This window comes from Crocodylus porosus, unplaced genomic scaffold (genome assembly GCF_001723895.1).
Source record: "Crocodylus porosus isolate Cpor-Errol unplaced genomic scaffold, CroPor_comp1, whole genome shotgun sequence".
NCBI lineage: Eukaryota > Metazoa > Chordata > Crocodylia > Crocodylidae > Crocodylus > Crocodylus porosus.
Window position 1 is genome coordinate 20,598,222 of NW_017728948.1, and position 26,634 is coordinate 20,624,855.

Consider the following 26,634-nt stretch of genomic DNA (forward strand, 5'->3'; position numbering starts at 1 on the left):
TAGATGAACACCTTGCTGGGGTCGTTTGAACCCAGTGCTCTTTCCTGCCAAGGCAGGGGGTCAGACTAGATGATCTACCTAGGTCCCTTCCGACTCTAGCTACTATGAAACTATGAAACTTCCTTAGGCAATCTATTCTGCCTCACTATTCTAACAGTGAAGAAGTTTTTCTGGATATCCAATCTAAACTTACTTTGCTACAACTGCAACCCATTGGCCCATGTTTGCCTATGTAGCAAGAGAAAAAAGGTGCATTCCCTGTTCTTTATGGCAGCCCTTCAAGCATTTGAAGACTGCTATCATGTCCCCTCTTTAAGCACCATTTCCGCAAACTGAAAATGCCCAGCTTCTTCAGCTTCTCCTTGTATGACTTGCTTTCCAAGCCCTCTATCAACTTTGTTGCCCACCTCTGGACCCTCTCTTACTTCTTCACGTCTTTTTTAAAATGTGGAGCCCAGAACTGCACACAGGACTCCAGATGAGGCCTAGACAGTGCCAAGTAAAGAGGCACTATTACATCCCATGTCTTGCACTTAATACTTCTATTGATGCATTGCAAAACCTTATTCATTTTTTGTGCAGTTGCATCACACTGCAGACTCTTATCGAGTCTGTGGTCTACCAAGACTCCCAAGTCATTTTCCATAGTGCTGCCATCCAACCAAGTCTCTGCACTACTCTAGGACACTGCTTATGGCTTCCAGACAAGGGCTCCTGATCCTTGCTTGTGCCTTGACTGTAAGACTCCAGTTTCAAACCTACTTGCTCAAAATTGGGTTTAACCTCCCTTTTCCCACTTAGAATGATAGTTCTTTGAGATACAGGCCTCCAAGATTTAAACACTGGCATGATTGATTTAATTTTCATGTGTGCCAGAGAACATTCCAACTTGCATATTACTAGGAGAAATGCCTATGACTGCTGGAGGGACAGTGGGTTAATTTCAAACACACAAACTTTACATGTTACTCCTAAAAGTAAGTTAACACAGGAATGAAGAACTCAATGTGAAGAATTTTAGGAATTCCAAACATGTCACTCACTCAGAATAGCAATATGCCATAAGTTAATAGAAAGAGCTATCACTGCAGCTGATAAAACAGCAAAAGAACATTGAGAAATTGTCCTGATTGACTAGTTTTCAAATTCTTGGAATAACATCATGAAAAACTAAGATTGGTTCAATCAGAATGATAAAATAATCAAGGGTCTTGTAAAAGAAGAGCCTCCTCTTCTTAGATTGACTTAGCAATCCATCAACAACAACAAAGGAGGAAAAGTACCAGCAACTATGGAGCTAGAATGATAGGCTGACAAGACTGCAAAAATTCAAGGATATGATAGCTGACATGAGAAGAACTTTCTTCATTGTTATAAAAAATGTGTATGGTCCTCACCTAATGTTACTGTGCCACTGATGTCACACAATGAAAAGTTTCTCTTGAAATGAAAGCATTACATGTAATAGCCCCTTTAAAAGGGCCTACCAATATAGATATGGACATTGGATATAGACAACATCCAATACAGTTTGAGTTCAATGATCCCCACATAAATAATTTTATAAAGCAATCCATCAGTTAACATAAGACTACAAGGCCAGCTGACATAACTGCAGAAATCTACAAAAATGGAAGTTATTATTTCAAATAGTGCCTAGATCTTCCTTCAGATGTGGGAATAAAGACTGACCCTCAAGACCCAAAAGATGCTTTAATAATTTCTACTTACAAGAAAAAAAAGGAAGAAATTGTACGGCAACAATTATTAAGGAATATTTATTATGCTGCTTTCTGACAAAATTTTGTCCAAAATCCTTCTTATAAAGGATTCTCCCATATCCTAGGACATCTCCCAAATCCTAGGACTGGCTGAACAAACCTTCCTGAATCCTGGCATGGATTTTATTCAGGTTATCACAAACATGATCTTGGTTGCATAGCAGATCCACAAAAAATCTGGGAAGTGGAACTGCATCTAACCAAGTTCTTTGACAGAGCATTATGGTTAGCTGTTGAATAATATGGATGTTCATCAGAATTTGTTAATGTTCCCAGTGGAGTATACGGCACTGAAATGCATCAGAACAATGAGACTGTCACATATGGAAGCGCCGATGGTCTGACTAGTGGTTCGCACAAGGTATTGGCTGAAAGTCTGAGAGGCAGCCAGGGTCAAAGCCAGAGAGAGAGTCAAAGTCCAAGCCAGGACCAAAATGCGAGGCAGAGCAAGGTCAGGGAGCAAGCTGGGTCCGATGCATGTGAAAGCCAAGTTCCAACAAACAATCCAAGGCAGAGGCAGAGGTCCAAGTCCAAGGAGAGTTAGCAACAGGTAGTCAGATCTAGAAGCGAGGTATAGAGGCATGGAAACAGCAGGGCAGTCCAAGGGCAGCAGGAGCCTTGTTATCCAGACAGCTTCCCCAGGAAACAGGAAATCTTATATAAGCAGGAGAATCCAATCCAGGGCAGGGAGCCCTTGGCCAGATAGAGGCCAGTGATGGAAGGCCTTTCTCTGGTAGGGCCCCTTCCTGTACCATTCTGCCTTCCCCCATGAGCTGTGGCCTGGTAGATGGCAAAGCTGGTGCTCAGTCCCTAAAATCAGGGGGTTCTGGGCTAGATACAGACAGAGACAAGGATTCAAGTTAATCATCAAAGAGTGCTCTCAGCACTGCTGTTTCATGTAAAGCCTGGGATGCCAGCCAGATACACAGCAAAGAATCTGAGAATATCCATAAGTGCAATTCATGTACTATCCTATGCATCATCTGGACAGACTGGTCACTAATGCAAGTGTCGAAAAGTGCCAAGATGACTAGCACAGAGGCTGAGACAGTTAAAACACAGCTCTTCTGGACAGAATCTGTTCTGAGAAGGCTTAACAAGACCTAGTCAAGAACTTATCATAAAATCAGCTATGGAATGGTTACTATAGGCAAGGTGGCAGGTGCAAACAATATGAAGATAGTCAGAAAATCACCTTGAAAAAAATACAAAATACCTGAAGATAACTGGCAAGATATTTTTACAAGTGACAAATCAGCCAGTAAAATCTGGACAGTTTTGTATAATCACAATTTCAAAATGTAGCAATACAGAAGGACAAGAGGAAGGCTCAAACAGGGTCCCTGCAAGCACAGCTGTTTGCATCACCTCCTGTTTAACCCACTCAGCCAGGGGTCAGTCATATTTCACAGGTACTGGACAAGCAGTCACCAGGGGACCCATAGACTGTTGTTAAGGTTGTTGCAGCTGTAATTCAAACTCAACTTCAAGGGACTGTCATCAACACCACTTAAAAAGCTTTAAAAGTCTTTATTCTCTCTCTCACTTTCCTCCTTATCTGCTAACACTTTCGGTGTTATTCAATATTTGAAAATATTTTGTATGGGGGTAGAAAAAATGAACCCACATCCTGGAAATCCAAATCACTCCTACTGTTCTAAGAACAAAAATTAAGTTAAAGTAACTTAAAATATATAACATACCAAATACTTTTCCAGTCCTCACTATTGTACACAACTACACACCAGGCACCTCTACATGTGGAATTAACGTAACACAATAAACTCCAGCTTGTATTGCGTTGGAGCTTATTGCTTCCGGGCTCAGTGTCTTCACATGTGCCCAGGACTGCAGCATGTTGAGCCAGGGCAGAGTAGCCCTGACTGGCAGGGGGCCCCCGGGGTCAGCCTGCCAGCTCGGGGCTGCTGCGGTCCAGTTTAACATGCTGTAGAGGGCTTGGCTGGGGCATGAGGGTGCTCCAGTGCAGAGTTAGCTGGCAGGCACCCTCATGCCCCAACCAGGCCCTTCAGTGTCTACATGTGAGTGCATAGATTCATAGACTGCAAGGCCGGAAGGGACCATAGAAGATCATTGGGTCCAGCTCCCTGCACCAAGCAGGAAAGACAACTGGGGGTCAGGTAACCCCAGCAAGGTGACTATCTAGTGTGCTCTTGAAGATTTGCAGGGTAGGCAATTGCACCACATCTGGAGGGTGCTCATTTCACAGTCTGGCCACCTTGACTGTGAAGAAGTTTTTCCTAATCTTGAAACTAAATCAGTCTTCCAGGAATCTGTGGCCATTACTCTTGGTTTGTCCCTCAGGTGCCCTGGTGAATAGTTGCTCACCAAGCCCTTGATGTATTCCCCTAGTGTAGCAGTAAGCTGCTAACAGGTCCCCCCCTCACCCTTCTTTTCTTCAGACTGAAGAGTCCCAGATCCCTCAGCCTTTCCTCATATGGCTTGCCTTTGAAGAACTAAACATATGGGTGGCTCTTCTTTGGACTCTCTCAAGCTTGTCCATGTCCTTGTTAGAGTGTGGTGCCCAGAAGTGGATGCAGTACTGCAGCTGAGGTCTTACCAGTATTGAGTAGAGTGGACGAATCACCTCCTTGGTTTTGCTGGAGACGCATCAATTGACTCGTGCCAGACTATTATTTGCCCTATTGGCTACAGAAGCACTTCCCAACCAGTGTGCCGTGGCATTTTGGGCAGGAGCCATGCTCTCTGCCTGCTGCTGCTGCAGACACAGGCAGATGGCCAGGGGTTGTGGCTCCAGCCCAAAATGCCATCTGGCTGGCTGTGCACCACCCCCTGGTGGCAGAGGCAGCTCTGTGGTACATATCTCATGTAGATGCACCATCTGAGGCCCAATTTGTTGTATACTATAATGCACTTCTGTTTAGCTCCACCTGTCTATATTTTGTGGGAGTTTTCTGACACAGACTAGAAAGAATTCAGCCAGAAATCTGTAACCTGTTATAGTTGGGCACACATTTATGTGCAGTAACTAGGTGACTAATGACTTCATAGAAGCTTTCCAAGCCTATTTAAAATTTGAGAAAACAGCTGGAAAAAGACTGACTTCCTGTATAATCTATACACCAAAACTAAAGAAAAACAGACCCCTAAGGAGACCATTAAGGAGTACATTAAATACTCCCCGAGTATCAAGTATATAAAATCTTACATAATATTGTATTAACAATTAAGAAGTCTCTCACTGTAGCCTTAAGGAAATACATCTGAAAAATTACAGAATCAGAACAAAAACAAAAACAAAAAAAGAAGTGAAGAAGGGGAAACTGCAGAAGCTGATCTTGGCCATGTACTCCCTGAGGGAGGATTCCCCCTCTTTGCTCTAGAGGATGACAAAAGTCCCTGGCTGCCAAAATACTGGCAGCCAGAATCTAAAGATAGATTGTTACAACAAAGAACAGAGTAGCAGATAAAAAAAAGAATGCTGCTTGAATTTATTTCTTTTTCAAAAGCTCTAAGGTTGGTAACTTGCTAATAGTGCCCTGCCTTATGTAAGTTTCACCAGGACATGAGAAAGCTAGCTAGTATGTTCTCAACACCAGCCAATCTATGGACTAATGGTGGAAAGAAACATTGCCTTTTGTCACTTTAGGCAAAATATTTATGAAACAAAAGGGACAAGCATATGGAAGTCCACACACAAATGCCCCAAATTTGTGGCTGTGACAAAGGTAGTATTAATTTGTCAGGCTTTAATGTGGCAAATGTCTATTTGCTTTGTCTATTCATTTTGTCCGTAAGCAGGGAAAGTCAGGGTTTCTCTGCTTAGAAAGACACCCCCGGGAAATCTCCAGGGCATGTCTCCTTAAGTGGGGAAGGTTGGGGTTTCCTCACTTACAGAGATGTGCTGAACATCCCAAGGCTGTCTCTCAGCAGGAAAACCCCAATTTTCCCTGCTTAGGGAAATGTACGCCAGAGATTTCTGCAGTGTATTGCTGTAGGCAGGCAGGCACTCCCAGGGCTCCTGTCCTTTCTGGGAAAGCCCAGATCACACAGGATTGGGCTGCTCAATCTTTGGGAGAATAGGTCACTCATTGTTCCACAGCATTAATGGGTGAGACAATGGGTGATGTTTGTTTCACTCAAGTGAACCAGCTGTGCCAGCGCATATCCTGGCACAGCTGATCTGCTTCACTGGGTGAGATCTATTTCTAGGTTAAGAAACCCTGGGTAGGAAAATGGCCCAGGATCATCTATACTGCAGGTCTGGACTACTCTTAAAAGTTTCGCTGACATAGCTAAGTTGCTTAGGAGCGTGGAAAAAGTCACACACTAAACCAATAGTGTTTTATACAAGGGGTTTTCCCCAAATGACGTTCATTCAGGGAACTTTTTGTACTATACCAGAAAACTCTTTTAAAATGTAGATAAGGCCACATTTACTACCAGTCAGCCAACTTCCCCTACTAGCAATATATCCATAGCGCGAAGTTTTATTGTAATGTCATTGCTTACTTAAAACTTAGGTTTGACTGTATAACAATGGTAAGATTCATATTTTTAAATTAATTGATTCTTAAATCCAAAAGAAATCATGGTATCATCTAGTCTCACTTCCTCTATTGACTAAGTTTCCACTGAATTGCGCTCAAAAACTTGTATTTGACTAATGTGTACCTTCCAGAGTCATCCCATCTCAATTTTGAACATATCAAGAGCCAGAGAAAGATTCCACCACACAAACTAACTATAGGACTAAGAGAAAAAACAGACCAACTGTGCGTTCTGGGCTGTCACATACCATCCCCCACTAGAACCTATAAAAAAGTTCATTAAATAAAGAGGATCACCTTGGTTCTTGGAATAAATACATAAATACCCCCTCTCCAAATGCCAAAACTGACCTTTGGTTTTCAAGCAACACTCCACCTCAACAAATTCATTATCAGAAGCAAACTATCTGATGGTTCAACCCCAAATCAAACAAACAAGGGAGAGTCACGAGTGGAAAAGACATTTTTCACAGAACAGCCACTGTCTCTCTAACCTCACAGTCCTTGTCCTCAAGGGGAACCTACACAACCTTCAGAAAGCAGGGATTCATACCTCATAATTCTATAGGACTCCAAATCCATGAAGTTAACACACATGGTGGTTTTGTGCTTCATCATAACTTGGCTCCCTCTGCTAACTTCTCGTTGCTCTGTGGATGATAATGGCCATCCTCCCCTTTTACTGGCTTATAATTTTACATAAGTTGTAATTCATTATTTCAACTGTTCTTGATATAGATTGATAGATTAATTCTCCTTGCTTCATAGGTTTCCTGCCCAATTCCCTTTTTAAAGGGATCACTTCTGCTTACATAATGGGCTCAAATAAAAGTAATTGTTCTAGCAAGAATTTAGGTTAAGCGGTACCTGCTTGTTTCCCACACCTAAAGAAGGATATTTTATATCCAAAAGCTTGTCTCACTTTTCTCCCAGCTGTAGAATTGGCCCCATGTAATATATTTACCAAACAACTATCACTTCTTTATAACAAATTTACTAACTCAAAAATTCATTTACTAGATGTGCCTGGCACATATTGATATCCCGCAAGAAACTGCTGTCATTAGCAGTGTAGATAATACAATAATATACATCAGTGGAACCCGCCTTGGGTCTTCACCGTGGAAAAAACCACAGAAAGGGCAATTAGTACTAACCTAGATGACTCACAATACACACACTCATAGAAGGATTCACATAACATTCATACGCTTAATAATCTACATACTTACAGACACACATACACACAGAGTACAAATGCCATTCATGAACTACCTCTTTAAGGGCTATATTAAAGACTTAATTTGTGGCTCAACTGGCTGGAATAAGGTGATTATATTTTAAGTGATGACAATGGCATTTTTTTTCCAGGCAAAAGGAAAAAGCACAATTACCTTCATAGAATTCACTTTTCATTTTCTTTCCTCAGCACAGAAATTTCCCACTGCCACAGACTTTTCTACTCTCCCATATTTTGAATGCCCATGGCAAAAAAAAAAAAGAAGATTCTCTGAAGTAATCAACCTGCTGTCTTCATTGTGTGAAATGCATAGGTCCTACCCTCACAATTCATTCCATAACAACCAAATTACTCATCATCTGTCATGTTGGTAGATCAAAGGTGAAGGTTATTATTATTTTTTTTTTTTTTTAGCTTTTCTTGGGAATACATCAAATCATTATGACATTTGCAGAAACCTTTAGGAAATTCTAAACAGAACATACTCCACATGGTCTGCTTGGAATTCACTGGAATTTCTGTCGAGACATTTTGACCTACTTTATTAATCCATCTACTTTGGTACTAAAGTACATTGAATAAAGGGGCAATTTTCTTTTCCTCTCAAATGGATGCATTGATGTTTAAAAGAAATAGGAGAGAGAGACAGAAAAAGAAAGATGACTAAAAGACACATCTACACACAAACCCAAGGCAGACAAAGAAAGCTGATACAGAATCTTTAACGTGCAGTTTGAATGAGTGGTAATAAATAATAGACAGCAAAATGAATTGTAGTTGCTGGCCTTAAAGGGGGGAAAATAACACAACAGCAGTGCAGCTCCAAGGAACAACACTGCAGAATGACAGTACATGAGGTGCCAAGCAACTGCTGGACATGAATTAATGCAAACTGGCCTCTGTCTTCATAGCTTCCATCAAAATCCTGGCTACTTAAAATAGTGGCTGATACTGAAATGAGTGTGAGAAGCTACTACAAACATGCACAGTCTTTTCAATTTATTCCTGTACATACCTGGTTTTATTCAAAGACGTCGGAAAAAATGAATTCTGGTTAGCCTCAACTGGCTTCCATGCTAAATACATGCTAAAATATACTTGCACAGTTGAAACTTTTCTTTAAAAAGGCCAAATGGCAAATGTACAAAGAACACATGGCCAAATATTTTATGAAGGCTGCCTCACTCTAAAAGAATTTTCCCAGGAACGCTACAAGGAAAAAAAAAAAAAAAAGAGAAAGATTTTGAGTTACAGACCATTTCTTGGAAAGAATCTTAATACTATTATTCTATTTTTTTACACCTCTCTCCAGCTGATAGATTCACAACATTGACAAAAATGGGATGAATCATAAACAAAAAAGTAGCACTTATGTTTTTTTTTACAAAGTAAAAATCACTGTGCTAATTGCCTGTTGGTTTGCATTTGAAATCAACAGTTGCAATGGCTACAACTACAAAAAAGAACATTAAAATATTTCAATAGGAAAATAAGTTCCAGGGAAGCATTTTAACTGTAATGCTATATTACATTCAATTTTACCTAATCATATCATCTTAATGCAGACCATTCTTCTTGAGGAATATTTTCTAGATTTTGCAATGTACAATGAAGTATATAACAAAGCATTCCTACCACATTTGACAAAAACGAATACATTCCTGGGCAGTTCATAAATTAAAGTTTAAACAAATCTAATGTTTGCTTTCTCTCACCACTTCTGATTAGAACCATTAAAACTACATCACCCTTTAGCTGTGCAATCATCATCAGAGAAAATACTGGCCTGTTGAATTCAATTCCCTCACTGAAGGGATGCATGTTCCTTCTTTTGGGGGAAGTAATTCTTCTCTTTATACAACTTCCTTTATATTTCAATTTCTTCCTTTATCCTTCCTGATGAAGACTCCCCACAGAATGGACTAATACAGAACCTTCTCTCTCGCACCAACTCAGCATGCCCCGAGTTTAAATAGCCCCTTGTGTGAAAAAGCAGCCCAGGGCCTGCTCTGAATTAATTGCAGCATCCCAGGAATTAGATTGTGTGTGGATATATACCTCCTAATATACACAGAGAAAGAAAAGAATGGGTGACAAAAATTGGCTATGTGGGCGTTATGTCACCCAGGAGGGCATACCTTCGGAAATCTCTCATTGCCTGCTTAAGGAGACTTTGAAGAGAACTTAAAGTCAAGGACCTGGCCCACAAACACTTGAAGCGTAGCCCATGATGGAGTTTCTCTTTTGTCTTCTACTTCAGCAATATTAAATAAATTCTAACAACCTTTGTGCTCTTCAAACCCCACAGCTGAATTCAGACCAGAAGTTGAATAAGTTTTAAATTACTGAACGGCTATGCATTTGACTGATTTAACACAGACGTTATTGAAATCAGTCATTGAAATAACCTACATGTACACACATATACCTATGCACATTGACATTTAACAATCAAATAGCTGTCAAACATCAATAAGGATGTTTTTAATAACCAGCTGGTATTCACGTAACATCCCTATTAAACCTAAATGAAATGCATATTTGGGAAATGTAGTATATCGTGTTTCTGAATTGTGCAAATCATCTATCTTCCTTCCAGCTGCCACCACCTCCTTCTTTCTGATGTTTGGCTAATTAAAATATAGTAAGGAGGAGTTCTTAAATACTACATCTAAGTCTTCAAGTGATTCACTGCTTTACTGAGAGTCTCTTTATGAACAGAATGACCATAATAGCTACCAAGAAGATTTATTCATTTAACATTTTCATTCATTCAGCATTTGCTAATAACCTTTCTATTTGAAATATTTGGGCTTCCCTTTATAATTTAACAACCTTTCTGGAATTAATTTTAAAACATTCCTCTGAAATGAGAGGATGGATGGTGTGTGGGTAACAGTCCATCCTCTATCCCTCATACAGAATTTGTCCCTCACGCTGGTCCCCTTGGGGCCTTGTTACACAATAATTTCAGACAGCTCCTGGAGCTCTTAATCCTTGGATTGTCCACACATTAACATCTGAAACTAGTTTTAAGCATACTTATGCAGCTTAAAGTTACACCACTCTAAGGCAGGTTTATCTCTGATCCATTTTACCCAGCTCATGTTCCATTGAAGTGTGGCCACTCCCCATAAATGAGTCACCCAGTTGCAATCCTCCAGCATCCCAGGATGCAATGTCCCTTCTCCCACCCTCCTGTTCTGTGTGGACAAACTTTCCACCCCCTGAACTCTACTGCCCGGGATGCAGTTTTGGCACCAGGCCAACTCTCCCTCCTACCCCCAGGAGTGTGACCTTCCCAACTCCAGGGATACAACCCTGTACAAACAGCCTGCAGACAACATGCCAGCTAAGCAGGTAGCGGAGCACAAATGGGTCCAGGAGTAAGGTCTAGGAGGGATTGGGTGGGAGAGTAACAAGGGAGGGGGCTGGACTGGGTCCCCATGAGCTGGGACTTCCTTCCTGGGGTAGAGGGAGTAGCTCCCCCAAAAGCACCCTCCCTTGTTCTTCCACCTCCCAGCCGACCTGGCAAGCATGACCAGCACCCCCATACCCCAATCGCAAATAGGAGACCTTCTTTAATTTACTTCCTCTATTTCTTTATAAATTAATTTTGCTTCTTTTTTTTCCAGTTCCCATTTCATTACCCACCCTTATCTGCCTCCCCTCACAACCTCTCTCTCACACACCCCCACCTAGAACAGGGATAGAAATCTTTCCTGGCTCACGAGCCCTGTAGCGGCAACTCACAGCTGAGCTCCTAGTCAGGCCCCTGCTTGCCAGCCCTCTACTGGCAAGTCACAGCTGTGCACTTGGGGGACAGTCAGAGAAGATGTTTAGCCTTAAGGTGTGACTGCTCCAAACTTGATCTAGGTCTAACACCCATCAACATGTGAGCAACTCAAAATGCAACATGTAACAAGACTCATAATCCCCACATGTCCCAAAGATAGTGGAACAGCCTGTCTGTCCATGCTGTGCTTCATGATGATGTACTCCTGTACTGCCTCCTAGAGTTCCCAATAAGCAATGCAAGTCTGCATTACCCCTTTACATAGGTCTGTGCTCTGCTTCTATAAATTAATGCTTTCTTTCTCCCATTTATTGAATAGATGCAACTATACTTTCTTATCTAGCAGGATTTTAGTGAGGATTAATAACTACTGTGAGTATACCACAGAGATTTTCAGATGGAACATGCTACTGAACTACAAAAATTATGCACCAGGAATGCCTCTTTGATTTCTTAGCTATTGGGGGAAAAAACAACCCCCCCCCAAGTTTCACATTTTACAAACCTAATGTCAGTGAAAAGTGCCATGTTAAATCAGAAAAATGAAATTATCTATTCACAGAACACATAAAGAACAAGTAGTTGTAGAAGACGCACCTCTAAGCACGTTCATTGCTTTGCTAATGCCTAAACTCTGACCTGGAGAGACCAGTTCCAGGGACAAGACCAGATTCTGTTTTTACATTCCATCAAGTCCTTGGGATTTCTGCTGAGACTGCCAACAAGGATACAAATCAGTGTCAGCTGGGATGTGGCTTCTGCTTATTTAAATTTCTTTGCTGGCAGCAGAAGGACTGAGACCACCAACTCTTCAAAGTACAGTTACTGATATATACTATTAAATTTTGTTGTAACTGAATTTTTCAGATGAGTTCTTATTTAACTCTTCACCTTCATTTTAAAAACATTCTTGGCATGTCAAAATGTAAGAAAGATATTTTTTTTCCAAGAGGAATGGTTACTGTCAAACATAATAAATATGGTTTCCTACATAGGTATTTTCTCTCTTTCTAAATTTTCCTTCACAATAAGGGAGTGTACACATCAAGCAAAACAGACATACTTGCTAGGACTGTGAGAAATAGCACCATTTTGTTTCGACTTCCATTTCACCATTTCAAAGGACCAGTGTTTCATTTCATATTGTTTCAATTTAAAGCACTGTTCCATTTCATTTCATTGAAACTGTTTCTCTGTTTCAACATTTTGCCCATAGGCTACAATGGGGAATCATAAAATCTATATATCCTTGTCATTTCTTGCCCAATTTGGACAAATATTGGAGGGATGGTAGCCGCTTCTGAGGACATGAAGCCTGCCAGCCTTCAAGGAGATGGGTGCAGGGGTTTCTGGAAAACTGCACCTCAAACTGCTGACAAGCAAAACTTGTATCACTTGCTGGCAGCAGCAGTCTGCTGTCATCCCAAATCTGGGGGCCAGTTCTCCCTGGGAGGGCTACAGGCCTGTGCTAGACAATTCCAAGGGGATTTGGGCCCACAGATCTGCATGCAGGATGACAGCAGGCTGCCGTTGCTGGATGAGGCCAGTGCCAGCACCTGAGTCTGCCAGGCACAGCCCACGCTGAGCACCAGGAAGAACCCAGTGCTGGCACTGGCCCCAGCCAGCTGTGGCAGCCTGCTGTCATCCTGTATGCAGATCTGGGGGCCCGTGGCCCTCGGGAGGGCTGCCGAACTGTGCCAGACTCCTCCTGGGGGGCATGGGCTCCCAGATTTGCATGAGGAATGACACCAGGTGGCCACTGCTGACTAGAGCCAGCACCAGCACTGGATTCTTCCCAGCATTCAGCACAAGCTGCACCTGGCAGACTTAGGTGCTGGCGTTGACCCCTAATGGCAGCAGCAGCTGTCATCCCACACACAAATCTTGGGGCCCACACCCCCGGAAGGGCTGCAGGGCTGTATCAGACTCCTCCTGGGGTTTGCAGGCCATCAGATCTGCCCACAGGTTGACAGCAGGCTGGGACCAGCACTGGACTCTGCTGGCTGGGACCAGCGCTGGGCTCAGCCAGTGCCAAGCACCGGGAAGCCTGATGCTGCCGCTGGCCCCAGCTGCCAGCAGCAGCATGCTGTCATCCCACACACAGATCCGGGGCCCCATGCAGACCTGGGGGCCAGTGTTGCAGCAAGTCCAGCTTTGAAACTTGAAATGTTTTGAAACGTTTCAAGTGCCCTCATTTCATTTCAAAGCTGTTTCGAAGCCTTTTGTTTTGTTTCAATATTGCTGTTTTGAGCTCGAAACACGTCAAAACAGCTTCGAAATGAAACACCCATAGAAATTTTGCACAGCCCTAATACTTGCATTAGCAAAAAGTGCACTTATTTTTCAGGCAGAGAATGTGAATGAGGAGCTAAATGCATCTTTTTAGCTAAATGCATTAAGAGATGTGGCAAAATGAGGTTACAAGGACAAAACTCTTTACAAAGAGCAAAATCTTATTGTACAAACAGTACAGAAATGTCCTAAAATATTTCATTTTAAAATGATAGTAATTATGAATCACATATTGGACTTACATAAAGCCTCCTAATTTCCTAGTACTGAATAATCATTAGATTGTTTATTCCTACAATTCCCTACTATAACTGAACTAAATTCTCCATGGATGTAAAATGGTACAACTTAGACCTGCAGAGAATTTGACGCACTGCTTCAAAGCTGGGGGAAGAATGGGATGACCAAGAATAGGTATTAAATCAGAGCAGTCTTATAGCTCCTCTGAAGGGAGGATTAAATTGTCATCTGACAATCCCAAAAGGATCAAAGTACAAAAAAAAAAATGCAGTCAACCACCTTCTCCCTACCTGTGGGCCCAACATTCAAAGAACATGGTGGAAAATATTCAGAAATGCAAATATGTAAAGCTATAGCCATCACAGATTTCAGTAAAAGGAGGTCTTGCTTAAGCAATTGACTGGAAATAGCTGCTGAAAGATATAACTACCATTCTAGAGTTAGTGAAAGAGTTTAGGGATTGTAAAAGTTCTTTGAATGTAATTTAATTTAAAAAAAATTAAAATCAAATATGTTATAAGGTTCTATGTCACAGATGAATGGCAGAAAATCAGAATAAGATACTAAGAGATAAGGAAACTTGCAAGTGGAAAAAAAAAGTGTAAGTTGTCAGTGCCGGGACCTTTGTTCATAATATGGGTAACATTTCTAACAACATTTTGCACTGAGAAACTCTTTTATTTCTACCTCACCAAGAACTCTCCAAGGAACGTGAACATTATCATTTCTATTTTTTTAAGTCAGGCCAGCAAGGTCTCAAGGCAAAACTGTAAATGATTGTAGAAAGAGAACCCAGTTCCTTTGACTCTAAGAACTACAGCCATTAGTTAGACTAGCTGAAAAACAAGAGAATGAAATCCCAGTGTCATTAAAGTCAATGGGAGCCTTGACTTCAATGGAGAAAAAAATTCACCTAAGATACAAGTGTTCAAATGTCAGTAAATAAAATGCAACAATGTAACTATAATCAAAAGAAATCTGTATTCTTTAGAGGCCAGGTGCTTGGGCTTCAGCACAGCCCTCTTCCCCACAAACACAGCACAAATCAAGCCACCCCTCCCATGACCTCAAAAAACATCTTTTCAGTCTGCTTCTTTCTCAAAAGGAATATTTTAAAACACAGTACACATTCACAAAGGTACATTCATATTAAATAAATGAATACACGTAGGCAAAAATCTAAGAGCAAAAAATTGGTCACACTAGTGTAGGGTGGCCGTCATAGAGGACATTCTGGTTTTCAGCTACTCGGTCCTCTGTCTTCTATTGATACAAAACCGAACGCCTGTATGTCTTCTATTTTTCGCTTCAAGAGAAAAATAAAGGACAACCAGACTGTCCTCTAAGATGGCCACCCTACACTAGTGACAAGCAGAGCCAGTTGGAGGAAGAAGCAATATGAGAACATGATGAAAAAATGAAAGCATAAGATTATGGTCAGTCTCAGCAGTCCAGGTCTGTTGAGCTGGATGGTCTTTTCCAGTTCCTATAACTTCCTTCCTAGGACACTAAGGAGAAAAACAGATGTTGCATTTGAACCACTATAAGAATTTAATTTTTATGGAAGCACAAATGGGGAGCAGATGGATGCCCCCTAGCCTTGTTACATCACATCAGTGGTGCAACAAAAGGTAGTGTTAAACAGTGCTGCTTTATTGCAGCATATATCTATTTGCTCCGTAGCAGAAGACTGTGGGCAGCCCAAAACTGCCTGCACTCTCCAATCACCTCAGGGGTCAAGGGTTTGAGGGTCTCTATCTTGCACACTTAGGATCAGGCCCTTCAAGACCCCAAAGTGCCTGCCTGGCTTTTCACTACTTATAGAGATATTCCGCAAGGAATTTTGGGCCACTTCCTATATGCAGGAAAAGTTGGGAATCCTGGGTTACAAACACTCACCACAGGATCTTCAGGAATGCATTTCCATAAGCAAGGAAAGCTTGTGCAGGTCCTAACAAAGAAGCACAGGACCTAGGGAATCTCCAGTGCCCCATGCCTCTACCCAGAGACACACCCCCCCCTATGCCTCTATGCTAGGATCCATGCTGACATGTGCATCATGCAGAAGTATGACTCAGTGCAGGTTCTAGCAAGGAGATGCAGGGTGGTGCAGGACCCAGGGAATTCCTGGTGTCCTGCGCCTCCGTGCTGGGTCCTGCATTGCCCATGCCTCTACATGCAGCATGGGTTAGCATGGGTCCCAGCATGGACGTATGGGGTGCCAGAAATTGGCTAAGTCCTATGCCATCCCATGCCACCATACTGCCCCACACCAGGACCCACACCTCTGTGTGAGGCCCAGGTTGAAATGGACCTGAGTCCCCACAAGGAAGCATAGGGCAGCAAGGGACATGGGAATTCTGTGGGCAAGGGGAACACATCGCCCAACACATCACAGCTTGATCTACTTTATTTGCCAACGTCTGTTTTCACTCTTAGTGTTCCACAACAGAAGCAGAACAGAGCCATCTTTTTGCTCAGAAGCTGCCATCCAACTCAGTGTAAAGCCAACATCTTTTATTTACTAAGCATGCTTTTTTATGGATTCCTCACCATAGAGTCCAAGCAGCACATAAACATTAATGAATTCACTTTCTCAACAATCCTGCAATCTTATATTGAAGACAGAGAATTGAGACTTACCTGAGATCACACAACTGTAGAACCCACACTCATTAACTCATGCAGGAAGGTCCACTATGGTACCATAACAATAAACCATCCTTCCTTAAAGGATTTTATGGCGATTCCTTGTAAAAAAGTTAGGAAGAGAGACATTCATATTTAAATCTCTCTGGACCTCTATTCCAAAATCCCGTCATTCCTTCTGACAGTCTCCCACAGCTCAAATTGCTGATCTTCACAGTACAGTGTAATGCCCACTGACACCTAATTTTTCTTCTGTTGTAGTCACTCTTGTGCTGTCAGAAAGACAACACTGGGTTAGATGGACCACTGATCTGACCTAGCAATGCCTTTGTGTTCTTATGTGACTAAAGTTTTTGGATACTTCACTTTCTGGGTGCTCAGCACAGGACACATTAAAGAAGGCGTAACTTTATGAAACCTCTGAACAGCTTTCCACCGAAAATTAAGCTACTACAAAGTGTCTCAAGTTTGCTATCCAAAAACTGAAACATCCACCCATAATTACTAGTCACTTTTAGAAATGTTGACCTTGTTCCTTTTTACTTTTGACAAATAACGTGCTTTATCCAAAGCCCACTGGCACCAGTGGAAGCAGGTTTGCTCACTTCAGTGAGCTGCAGATCAGGCCCTAACAACACAAGAGAGAATTTTCAATCATACGTTTGGATGAGTCGCTTTGGTTGGTCTTAAAATGAAACATCTAGATGTCATCTCAGGTGCATACCTTAGGAGCCCTTGGTTTTGAGTGCAAATGGCTGGGGGTTATCAGTGTTTCAGTTCTTAAATATACTGTGTGTATATTTAAGTATTAGTTTTTTTCTGCATGTGTATGTGTGTGTTTTAACATGTAAAGTTGAACTTTGCATTGTAACAATTTTTTATAAAATGTAACTATTGCCATGAAATCGCTAGCAATCTCACCATCACTTCCTATCTCACATGGAGTATAAAGGGTAGAACTGGGGTAGGCACCCTTGGGGAGGGTGAAAGATTACATTCAGTGTGTCCCCAGGTAGGAATGGAGGCCATCAAAATGCAAAAAAAAGCAATCAATAACTGAAACTTACTCCTCACCTAGGTTGCCCTCCGTTGCCTCACCTCACTGAAATCTTCTGCTTGTTACACTAGATGACAAAAAACACTAAATGATGAGAAGAACTAGTGACAAAAGGAACTATAGGTCAGAAGGCCAGGTACAAATTCATAGGAAGGTTTAGGCCAAGCATAGAGATTTTTTTTATTTTAAAGTCTAATTAAGAAAATCATCCTCAGATGCATGAAAGGAGACAAAATTGCCTGTGGCACTTTCATGCCTAAAAAATGGAGTTTGAAAGCAGTCTGACCTGTACACAATCAGCCTTCCATTTCCTACCACCGTCCGACCCCAAGTCAGATCACTGAATTTCTGCGTAGACAGAGATGCTTTGTGATGCGGGAAAAAACTGCCATGCAAAATGTCAAACTGAGAGAAGGCTTGATATGTGAAGCTAAAGATTAACCCCTTCTCTGCTGCAGGGGCTCATCTGCAAATCAACTACTCCAATTAGCTGCAAAAACAAGAATTGTGCGGGGAAAGAGGAGGCAAAGTAATTACTCCTTCTGGAATGAAAGGTACAGCATTCTATTATACTTTTCCTAAAAGCCCTGGAGCAAGAGACTCATCTGGCATAAACTAGACTGCAAGTTTACTGCAACCTATATGACCTGATCCTTATTACGCTTCCATTAACATCAAAAGAGATGGATCAATTTACACCAGTGATACTTGGCCATCTAGTTTGCAATAGCAGTGTTCAGCACATTGCACCCCTAAAAGAATACCAGAATGCAAGAAAGGAAGCACATTTCCTAGAGCAATAATACACCATTTGGACCTTTTTGAGTGACTGCTGCCATAAAAATATCTAATTACTTACTGGACATCCTACCTCACTGTGAGTAAAACAAGAGCCTATGGTAATGTTCAGCATGTTTTAATATTTCTACACACACACCTTCCTCTTAAACAAAATATGAGATGTGGAGCAAAGAAAGGTACAAAATCAGGTAAGCCTCTATTACAGATTCAGCCTGATTTGCTATCACACCATCTGCTTCATAAATATGCAACAGTCAAGCAGCAGAGCAGCCCATGAGGGAAAACACAAGAGGTCAACTTCACAAAAAGAAAGCTCAGTGTTAGCCATCCAGGTTGATTATACATTATATTTTCAAAGCTAAGAGGTAACAGTGCTTGATGGTGTTTTATCATGAGAAAACTTCAAGAATGAAGAAACCAACTCTTAGGTCAAAACAAATAACATTTAATAATGGTACTAATGTGCTTTGTTCATATTTGTTTTCCATACCCACTCTCCGTGTCAGCAGAAGGGAAACAAGATTGTAGCTAAGACTTTTCTTGTAGGACACTGGGCATATCCATTAACTTTTGGGAGACAGAAGGAACCATTAGATAATATACTCTGACCTCCAGAATCAAGGCAGACATAATTTTACATGGTATCCCTTCAGCAATAAATGGTATGGCATGAAGTGATGAAGAACTTACTAAATCTTCAGTTGATTTTCATTTTATATGCAAAGATTTTCAAAAGCGACTAGTGATCTGGGGTTCAGTCCTCAAAACCCCAAGACACCAAGAATTATTAGGTACCACTTATAAAAATTTAAGCCAAACGGAAGATTATAACAAATGATCCTTCATCATCTGGTTTTAATAAAAGCCTACATGAATTTCACTCTTTGCAAGCCCCTATGGCCTGTTCAAAGTTCAATTTGAATATGTGCTGCCGACAGTAAATTCTCTCCCATCACAAGCCCAAGTTGCTGAGTTTCAACCTTCTGAGTTGTAAGAAAACTATATGCAGAAAGGATTGAAAATACCATATCATTTTCTTCCTCTCCTGAAAAAATAAGCTCTGTAATTTTTTTTGTTGCCAAGACAGCATTTATCTTGTGCACATCATCCTTTAAAAGAAAAAAAACCTACTCAAACTGCACATCTAGTGTGATTACTGCTTTATTTAGGAGACCTGTATTGCACCCAATTACAGCACCTATTTTGTAGGTGCCTGGGAGTCGCTCCATAACAAACAAATTCTGCAGAAAGAAATAGACAGGGAAGCATTATTTAGGAGATTACAGCTGTTGCAGCCAAAAGACATCATAAATAATGCACTAACAATTAAATCAAAAGCCATCGAGAATATGACACTAAATAACAAAATCAAGGACACAAAGGCAATGCTGACAGCCTTGATGTCCTTGTGCCTAAATATTCAGCACATGCAAAGCTAATATTTTGTTTTTAAGTTTGATGACAGAGAACTAGGCGCCTCAAGCCAGATGTATCAGATCAGCAGCAGGATCTTCAAGCATAGCACACTGCTCCACATGGGCTGCCTCCTAAACTGGAAGCAGTACAGCCCCATCTGCATGGCACCAGAGGTATGGGAGTGATCTAACTGGCACTGGACACAGCTACTCTTCTGGATTAAGAGGCAAGCTGCACAAAGCAAGAATATCATTCTTGAGGACACCACTACCAAACATTGTAAATTTACTTCGTAGACAGGGCTTAAGTTTTTTGAAGAGATTTAGGAAGTACGGAGATGAAGAGAAAAAAAAAACTTACTTAAATGTGGGGAGGGCTCAGCACAGACATGCCTACAAATTAGATGCTTGGCTTCAAGACCAGAAGTGACAACCCCAAGTCAGGCTATAACTCCCACATATTTTAAACAGGGAAGTGTAGGCATGGGATTTACAGCACAGCACCTAAGCCACAAAAGTCAAACAGAGGGATCTCTCTGAAGTCCCATTTCTCTGCCAAAGTTAGGCACTTCCCTGGAGCTCTGAGTTAGGTTTCTATGTAAGGGCAGGATTCACACCTGAACCCTCATCTAGACGTTGTTGCCTATATAGGGCTGGCTCACTTTTTTTCTTCCAACAGATGTCCCTGGGGACTGTAAGGAGGTGCCCAACCTTCGGGGGACAAACCCCAACAGTTAATAGCCTGCCTGGCCAAAAGGCTCAGAGTCAGCTGCAACCAATGATTCAGAGGGTGGAGCCACAGGGAGCGGAGTATAAGGGCAGAGAACAGAGGAAGTTGTGTTGCCAAGAGAGAAGCCTAGGTTGCCCTTCTCAAAGTCTGAAAAAGAACAGGGTCTGCTTTGTCTGTTCTTTGCTGGCAAACTGGCTGGAAACCCTAGAGAGATGACTGGCTTTGATAAAAAAGCAGGGACTTACTAGCAGCTTAGTGGTTCAAGCATATGCCCAGGAAATGAAGTGGGTACAGTGTCTTTCTTCATTACAAGGGTTCAAACCCTTTTCTCTTACTTCCCAGGAAAATGCCCTACCCACCAAGCTAAAGACAAGGATGGAACGACTCTGTACATTATCTGTAGTAGCTGGGAAACTGGACAGAAAGAGATGCAAGAGATATGGGGCTAGGGGGAGAGCATTTGTCTGGGAATAAAGGCTCTAGAATTGATGTTGAGTTTTGAATGAAAAAGTCATTGGATAACATGCATAGAAGTGTTTGGAGTAAGGACCAGGACTTAGGAATCTGGATAAACATATATTTTAACAGCTTTGAAAGGGAAGGGAGAGCTGCCACTTGGAAGCATGTCAACAGTGATGAATATATCAGGACTGTGTGAGCCTATAGCTATACAGGTGAGCAAAATCACCCCAATTTCAACCCTGCATGAAGCAAAGTTAAAAGCTGGAGCAGTTTTGCTAAACTTGTGCTGCTACAGAATCACCTTGATGTGGCAGTTGCATCTGAACAGAGTGTATTAATATCCTTTGATAACAATATATTGGCAATTGTTATAAATGTTTACACACTGAATATTTGGAGTGGGAGGGAATATTTTCTTCATACTTTTTCACATGAAAGGAGTTTGTGTGGCACTTTCAATCCTCAGAAACAAGGTGCAGAGCTGTCTTGCACCGAAAAGTAAACTTGTGGGGTTTTTCCCCCCATTTTATTCTATTGCATAAGCAAGCAGTTAAGATCATCTTAATTTTAGCCCACAAAGATAATGCAGTGATTTGAACAAATGGAAACCTGCTATATACAACATACTTTTCTGATCTTTAAAAAATTAACTTTCTTCCCCTATTTAATTTTTATTTAAATATGTTTCTTGGCAAGCTTTTCATATTTGGAACACTGACAGATTCATAAATTCACCCTAACATGCAGAGCCATGAGATTTATTTTATCCCATTCTTCTTCACTTTGCCTGGGAGCACTGCCCCCTCCTGGCAAAGCAAAATATTTCATCATCCATGAGTATTTGATTAGCCCAACACACAGATCAGGGAGTAGTTAATCATGGTCCTCTGCTGTAACAGACTCAAAGCTAAGCTGTTGCGAAGTGTGCCAAATGGTGTTATGAGGTTAAATACTGCACACCTGGAACTGGAACACACTCACAATAAGTAATTTTCACTAGATCATATTTAAACAACAGATAGAACAGGAATGACTATTATTCCGGCTTTATTGGGTGGATCAAAGAATGAAAAAGATATATATATCTATCTTAGGTACCCATATTAAAAGTGGGAACTTTATAGGAGAAAAAGAATTCTCAGGCCTTGTTCAATACAGCACAATTTTATTTTTGAACACATTTGTCCATATAAATTATATCCCAAAGCAACATTGCAAAATTAAAATGAGGACAGCATATGGTAAAAATTAAGATAAAGCAGTGATAACAGCCTCCAAATACTTGAAAGGGGGGGAAAAAATTACTGTCTCACACTCCAATGTGCCAATATTTTCTGCTGAAATGTTCATGACTTGTAATGTTATCCTGGAACAGTGTTGGAGGGGGACCTCAGCCTCTCCTTCCTCGTAAACTGAATGTAAACTGTAAAACCAGGACCACACAGTCTTTTCACTTTAGCCTGGCTGAAGAGATGACCTGCAGAACTTCATATAAAGTTGTAATAGCTGGGTTCCACTAAAGACTGATTCAACTGTTAGTCCTTTTTCATAGATTTCATACATTTCATAGACATTAGGGCTGGAAGGGACCTCGGAAGATCATCGAGTCCAGCCCCCCCACCCAAAGGGCAGAAAGTCAGCTGGGAAACTGAATTTCACATATTTTGTTTTGCAAGACTTGAAAACAAATGATCCAAATCAATGGAGTTACATGAGGAATGAATTTGGTCCACTGTTCTGTTTGTTCTATGGAGACATTCATGATCTTATGACACTTCCTGACAGAGAGGGGATTGCTCTTCTTGGACAAAATGTGTTCTTTTCCTTTCCTTCATTTATACTTTCTTCTTTAAATTGCATAAGAAATTCAGATAGCAAGGTTCTATACCATAGCTCCACAGCAAAACACACAAAGAACAGTTTTAAATCAATATCAATTTGTTTAATTTTCTAATAACATTTCTTGTTCCAAGTTATATTACATACCTAACCACAGTACCATGTGCTCTGCACTTCTTGTCTGCCCATCAAAGAGAGGTGGCAGAGAAGGTAAACCAGACTACCCTTTGGTAGACCTGCTGTACTGCCTAACAGCAATAGAAACCAGGATATTTAGGTCTTGTTATATGGTGCATTTTATCCCGACTCTTTCCCCTCTCCCCCCAGTACCACTACCAAACCAAGCATAGGGTTATACACAGATTTAAGAAATAGCTGAGGGTTGCACAGAAATCTTCATGTTCTCAACTCCTCCTTTCGGCCAAAATGAAGGAAGAGAAAGCTACCTACCATACCAAGTCTCTAATAAATTATTTATGTGGGAAATGTTGCCTTAGCCATTTTCAGGTTGAAAAATATATTCCATACTGCAGGGATAATGAGAGCATAAAACATTAACACTACATTTTTCTATACCATTCTGCATAATTAACTACACAGCTGTTCGTTCATTCAGGCCCAACAACCAAATTAATTTCCAATCACTTAACATGGGATGCACTGGAGGACATACTACAGGAATAAGTAAATCTGCTACCATATTACACACCACAGGAATGATACAAGGAGCCCAACGTGAGGACATGTCATGGGAGCAAATACCTTATACAACAGACTTTTCAAGCAAACACAGAGAAAAATGGCTTTCTTGCTGTTTATGGGTGCAGTCAGTAACTGCCTTATAATAAAAACAAGTACAGGATACGCATTTTCAGATGAAGTCCACAATGTGTCGGTACTGTAGTCTAGGCAGTACTACCCCCACAGTCTTCCATCAGAAATGTAAGGAGGCAGAAGGCAGCAGGAAGGGTCTGAGCATTACCTTTTCTAAATATTATCTGCATCACAGTCACACTTACAGGCCCTAAAAAGAGCAGGATCCCATTTTGAGAAAAAACAAAGCAAACAACAGTCCCTTCTCCAAAGAACTTACAAAGTAGACAGCCAAATGTTAGGAGGAGGAGAAAGCAGAGAAAGGCAATGTGCTTTGACTAATTCATAGAGTGGTTCAGAGACTGACCAAGAACAGACCCCAGATATCCTGATTCACAAAGCAGAATCCTATGTACTATACCAGGACTGTCCAATATATTTGGCCTGAGGCCAAAACTGAACCATGGGGCATGGCACTTGCCAGACAATCCACCCCCGCTGTGGCAGGGAACAGACTTGTCAGTATGGGTATTAGAGCCGCTGCATTGGTTCACTTCTCAGGGGGTAAATGCCACCACTTGTCATCTGCCCACCCCCCACCCCCACCTTTTTCCCTCATTTACTCATAGAACACCAGCTAGACAGTCCTGTAGACAGTGATGCCACATCTAAGCAAAGAGTTTGCTATTTCTCAGGGTTTTGTTTTTGTTTTTCTTAACAAATTCTATTCAGGTTTTTAGACAACTTCTGTCTTCACAATTTCTAGATATCTTCCAAAAATGTGCTAAGCAATTTGACTCACAGCAATCATATGTGGTCCCTCCTCTATACCTTTTTGTGAAGTAGAAAATAAAAGAGGGCCTTATATACAGTGTCAGTTCATCGACTTCATAGTTTTGGGGCCAGCATACTCCTGGAGTGTCACTCTGAAGAAACTGAATATATATGTTCCACTGTTAATGGAGATGATACAGGAACTGATTCTGTTCCTGATGACCTAACAAATGGTGTCAACTACTTTTTATAGGAATTTGTTATTGGGAAATATGCCAGCATAGAAGCCATTTAGACTACCATTTGGTCCTAGAGTAAGTATATCGGTGACAGTGCCAATCAGGGCTGCCAACTGTCAGTAAATTTATTGTCAGTAAAAATGTCTAAAAAATGGCCGTCAGTAAAGTCCATTAAAAGCCTTTATCTACTGGTAAAAATGCTAAGCATTTTCAGTTTTACTGAAGCTGTGGCAGACATAGCATAGCAGAACTACCTGAGTGGGAGTGTAGCATCCTGCAAGGAGTATTCTCCCAGCCATGTGCTGCTGCTGCTACATCCCAGGCTGCCTGTAGTACTGCTGGTCACAGATGGGCTTCTTGGGGATCCATGCTGGGATGGTGGGAACAAAACTGGCAGGGGTAAGAGTAGGGCTTGAGGTCAGAAGGAAGAAGCATGGTGCAGGGTGAAATCAGGGGCATCAGAATGTGGGAGCAGCACAGTATAAAACTACTATTGCAGTCAAGCATGGTTGACAACCTAAGGACTTTTTTTTACTGCAAACTTTTTGGTTTTACTTTTTTACTATGAGGTCAAATCCCTAAATGTGAACTCAGTCCTTCTAACTGGCCCTGGCAGCAGCAGGGTAGGGCCTGGCAGAAAGGTTACATTTAGATTATGTAAAACTTACATTAGTAAAAATGTGTCAGGAAATAATTTTGGCTGCCTGTAAAAAGCTTGCAGATTACCTGTAAAAAAAGAAAAGTGTTCTTGGGTTGGCCTGGTATCAATTTAAGTTTCCCCATCCTCTATACTCATGGCTTAGGTTTGAGTCACTCAGGGTAACAGCTTTATTTCTATTCCCATCTCCAGCCACTCTGCAGAGGCTAGCAAGGAAGCCAAATTACTGTAGTAGTGGTCTGTATTCTGCAGATACTGTTCTGTTATTGACTGGACAAAGACTATAGAAGAGCCAACATAAGGTAAGAATTTCCTCCATTACTGATCTGGAGTGGCTTTGAACTGGTGAAAATGAAAGGCCGTATAACCTGCCAACCAACCACTCAGCCAAAACGTGTGCAAATTTAACCTATTTAAGGCAACTACCCAACACAGTACTTAAGAGATGTTGCAGCAGTTCCCACACATCCTGTGCCTATAAAAAGCCTTCAACAAGCAAATCCCTGTTAAAGGAATCAAATAGTCATATGAATAAATCTCAGTGAATCAAACACTGAAATGGGATTATCAGATTGGCTTAAAAAATAAATACTGTCTCCTAACTGTAACAAATCAGTTCAACAGCAATTTAGTCCTGCTTTGATTCAGTTATTCCTCTAGCAACAAGAAAAAAAAAATCAACCTGCTAAAGAAATAACAATCCCATGCCTTAAGGGGACTGTTAAGAGAAAAGGGCTCTGCTGTACTTTCTCTAGTGCCTGTTGGAGCTTCAGGGGAAGCTCCATTCCTAATTACATAAAACTCAAATTAAGGATTTATATGGCAGCTATTTAAAAAGACATTAAACTGGAAAGTGAAAGTTAGAATCTCACTCTGTCCATCATTTCTTTGTATTTTCTGTGTTTTTTATATACATAAAATTATATTCTAGAAAAAAATAACTATTTAAAATCATATAGTAGGTTGTTGGGTTTTTTTAAAAAATGAACTATTTGTTTCAAGCCTTGCATCCTAGTTTTTATTAGCTGTATTGCAGGATCACATAGAAGCCCTGTAACATACCAAAACCTCATTGTACTAGGTAAGGTAAAAATACTGAACAAAAAGACAGTCCCTGTCCCTCAGAGCTTATAGTGAATAAGATTATATTCATAGACTTTAAATCACCAAAGACTTCTATACTACTTAACTCAAGATGCTGTGAATAGTCCCATTGAAGTCAGGCACATGCTGAAGTATTTGCAATAGCAGACTCTAGAAATGCAACAGAGCCACAAACTATCTTGTGGGATGTGAATCAAATGAAATCATGCTGAAAC

At 41.1% G+C, this 26,634-nt stretch overlaps 1 protein-coding gene and 1 long non-coding RNA gene across 8 annotated transcripts in view; one reads left to right on the forward strand and one right to left on the reverse strand.

Annotated features, from left to right (window-relative positions):
* Positions 1 to 26,634, reverse strand: part of SORCS2 (sortilin related VPS10 domain containing receptor 2) — a 940,675-nt gene that overhangs the window by 618,489 nt on the left and 295,552 nt on the right. The window lies entirely within an intron of this gene.
* LOC109322151 overlaps positions 21,116 to 26,634 on the forward strand; it is a 28,555-nt gene continuing 23,036 nt past the window's right edge. For both annotated transcript variants that reach the window (XR_002104326.1, XR_002104325.1), the window contains exons 1-2: positions 21,116 to 21,204; positions 25,508 to 25,617. This is a non-coding gene — a long non-coding RNA (uncharacterized LOC109322151). The remainder of the gene's footprint in view (positions 21,205 to 25,507; positions 25,618 to 26,634) is intronic.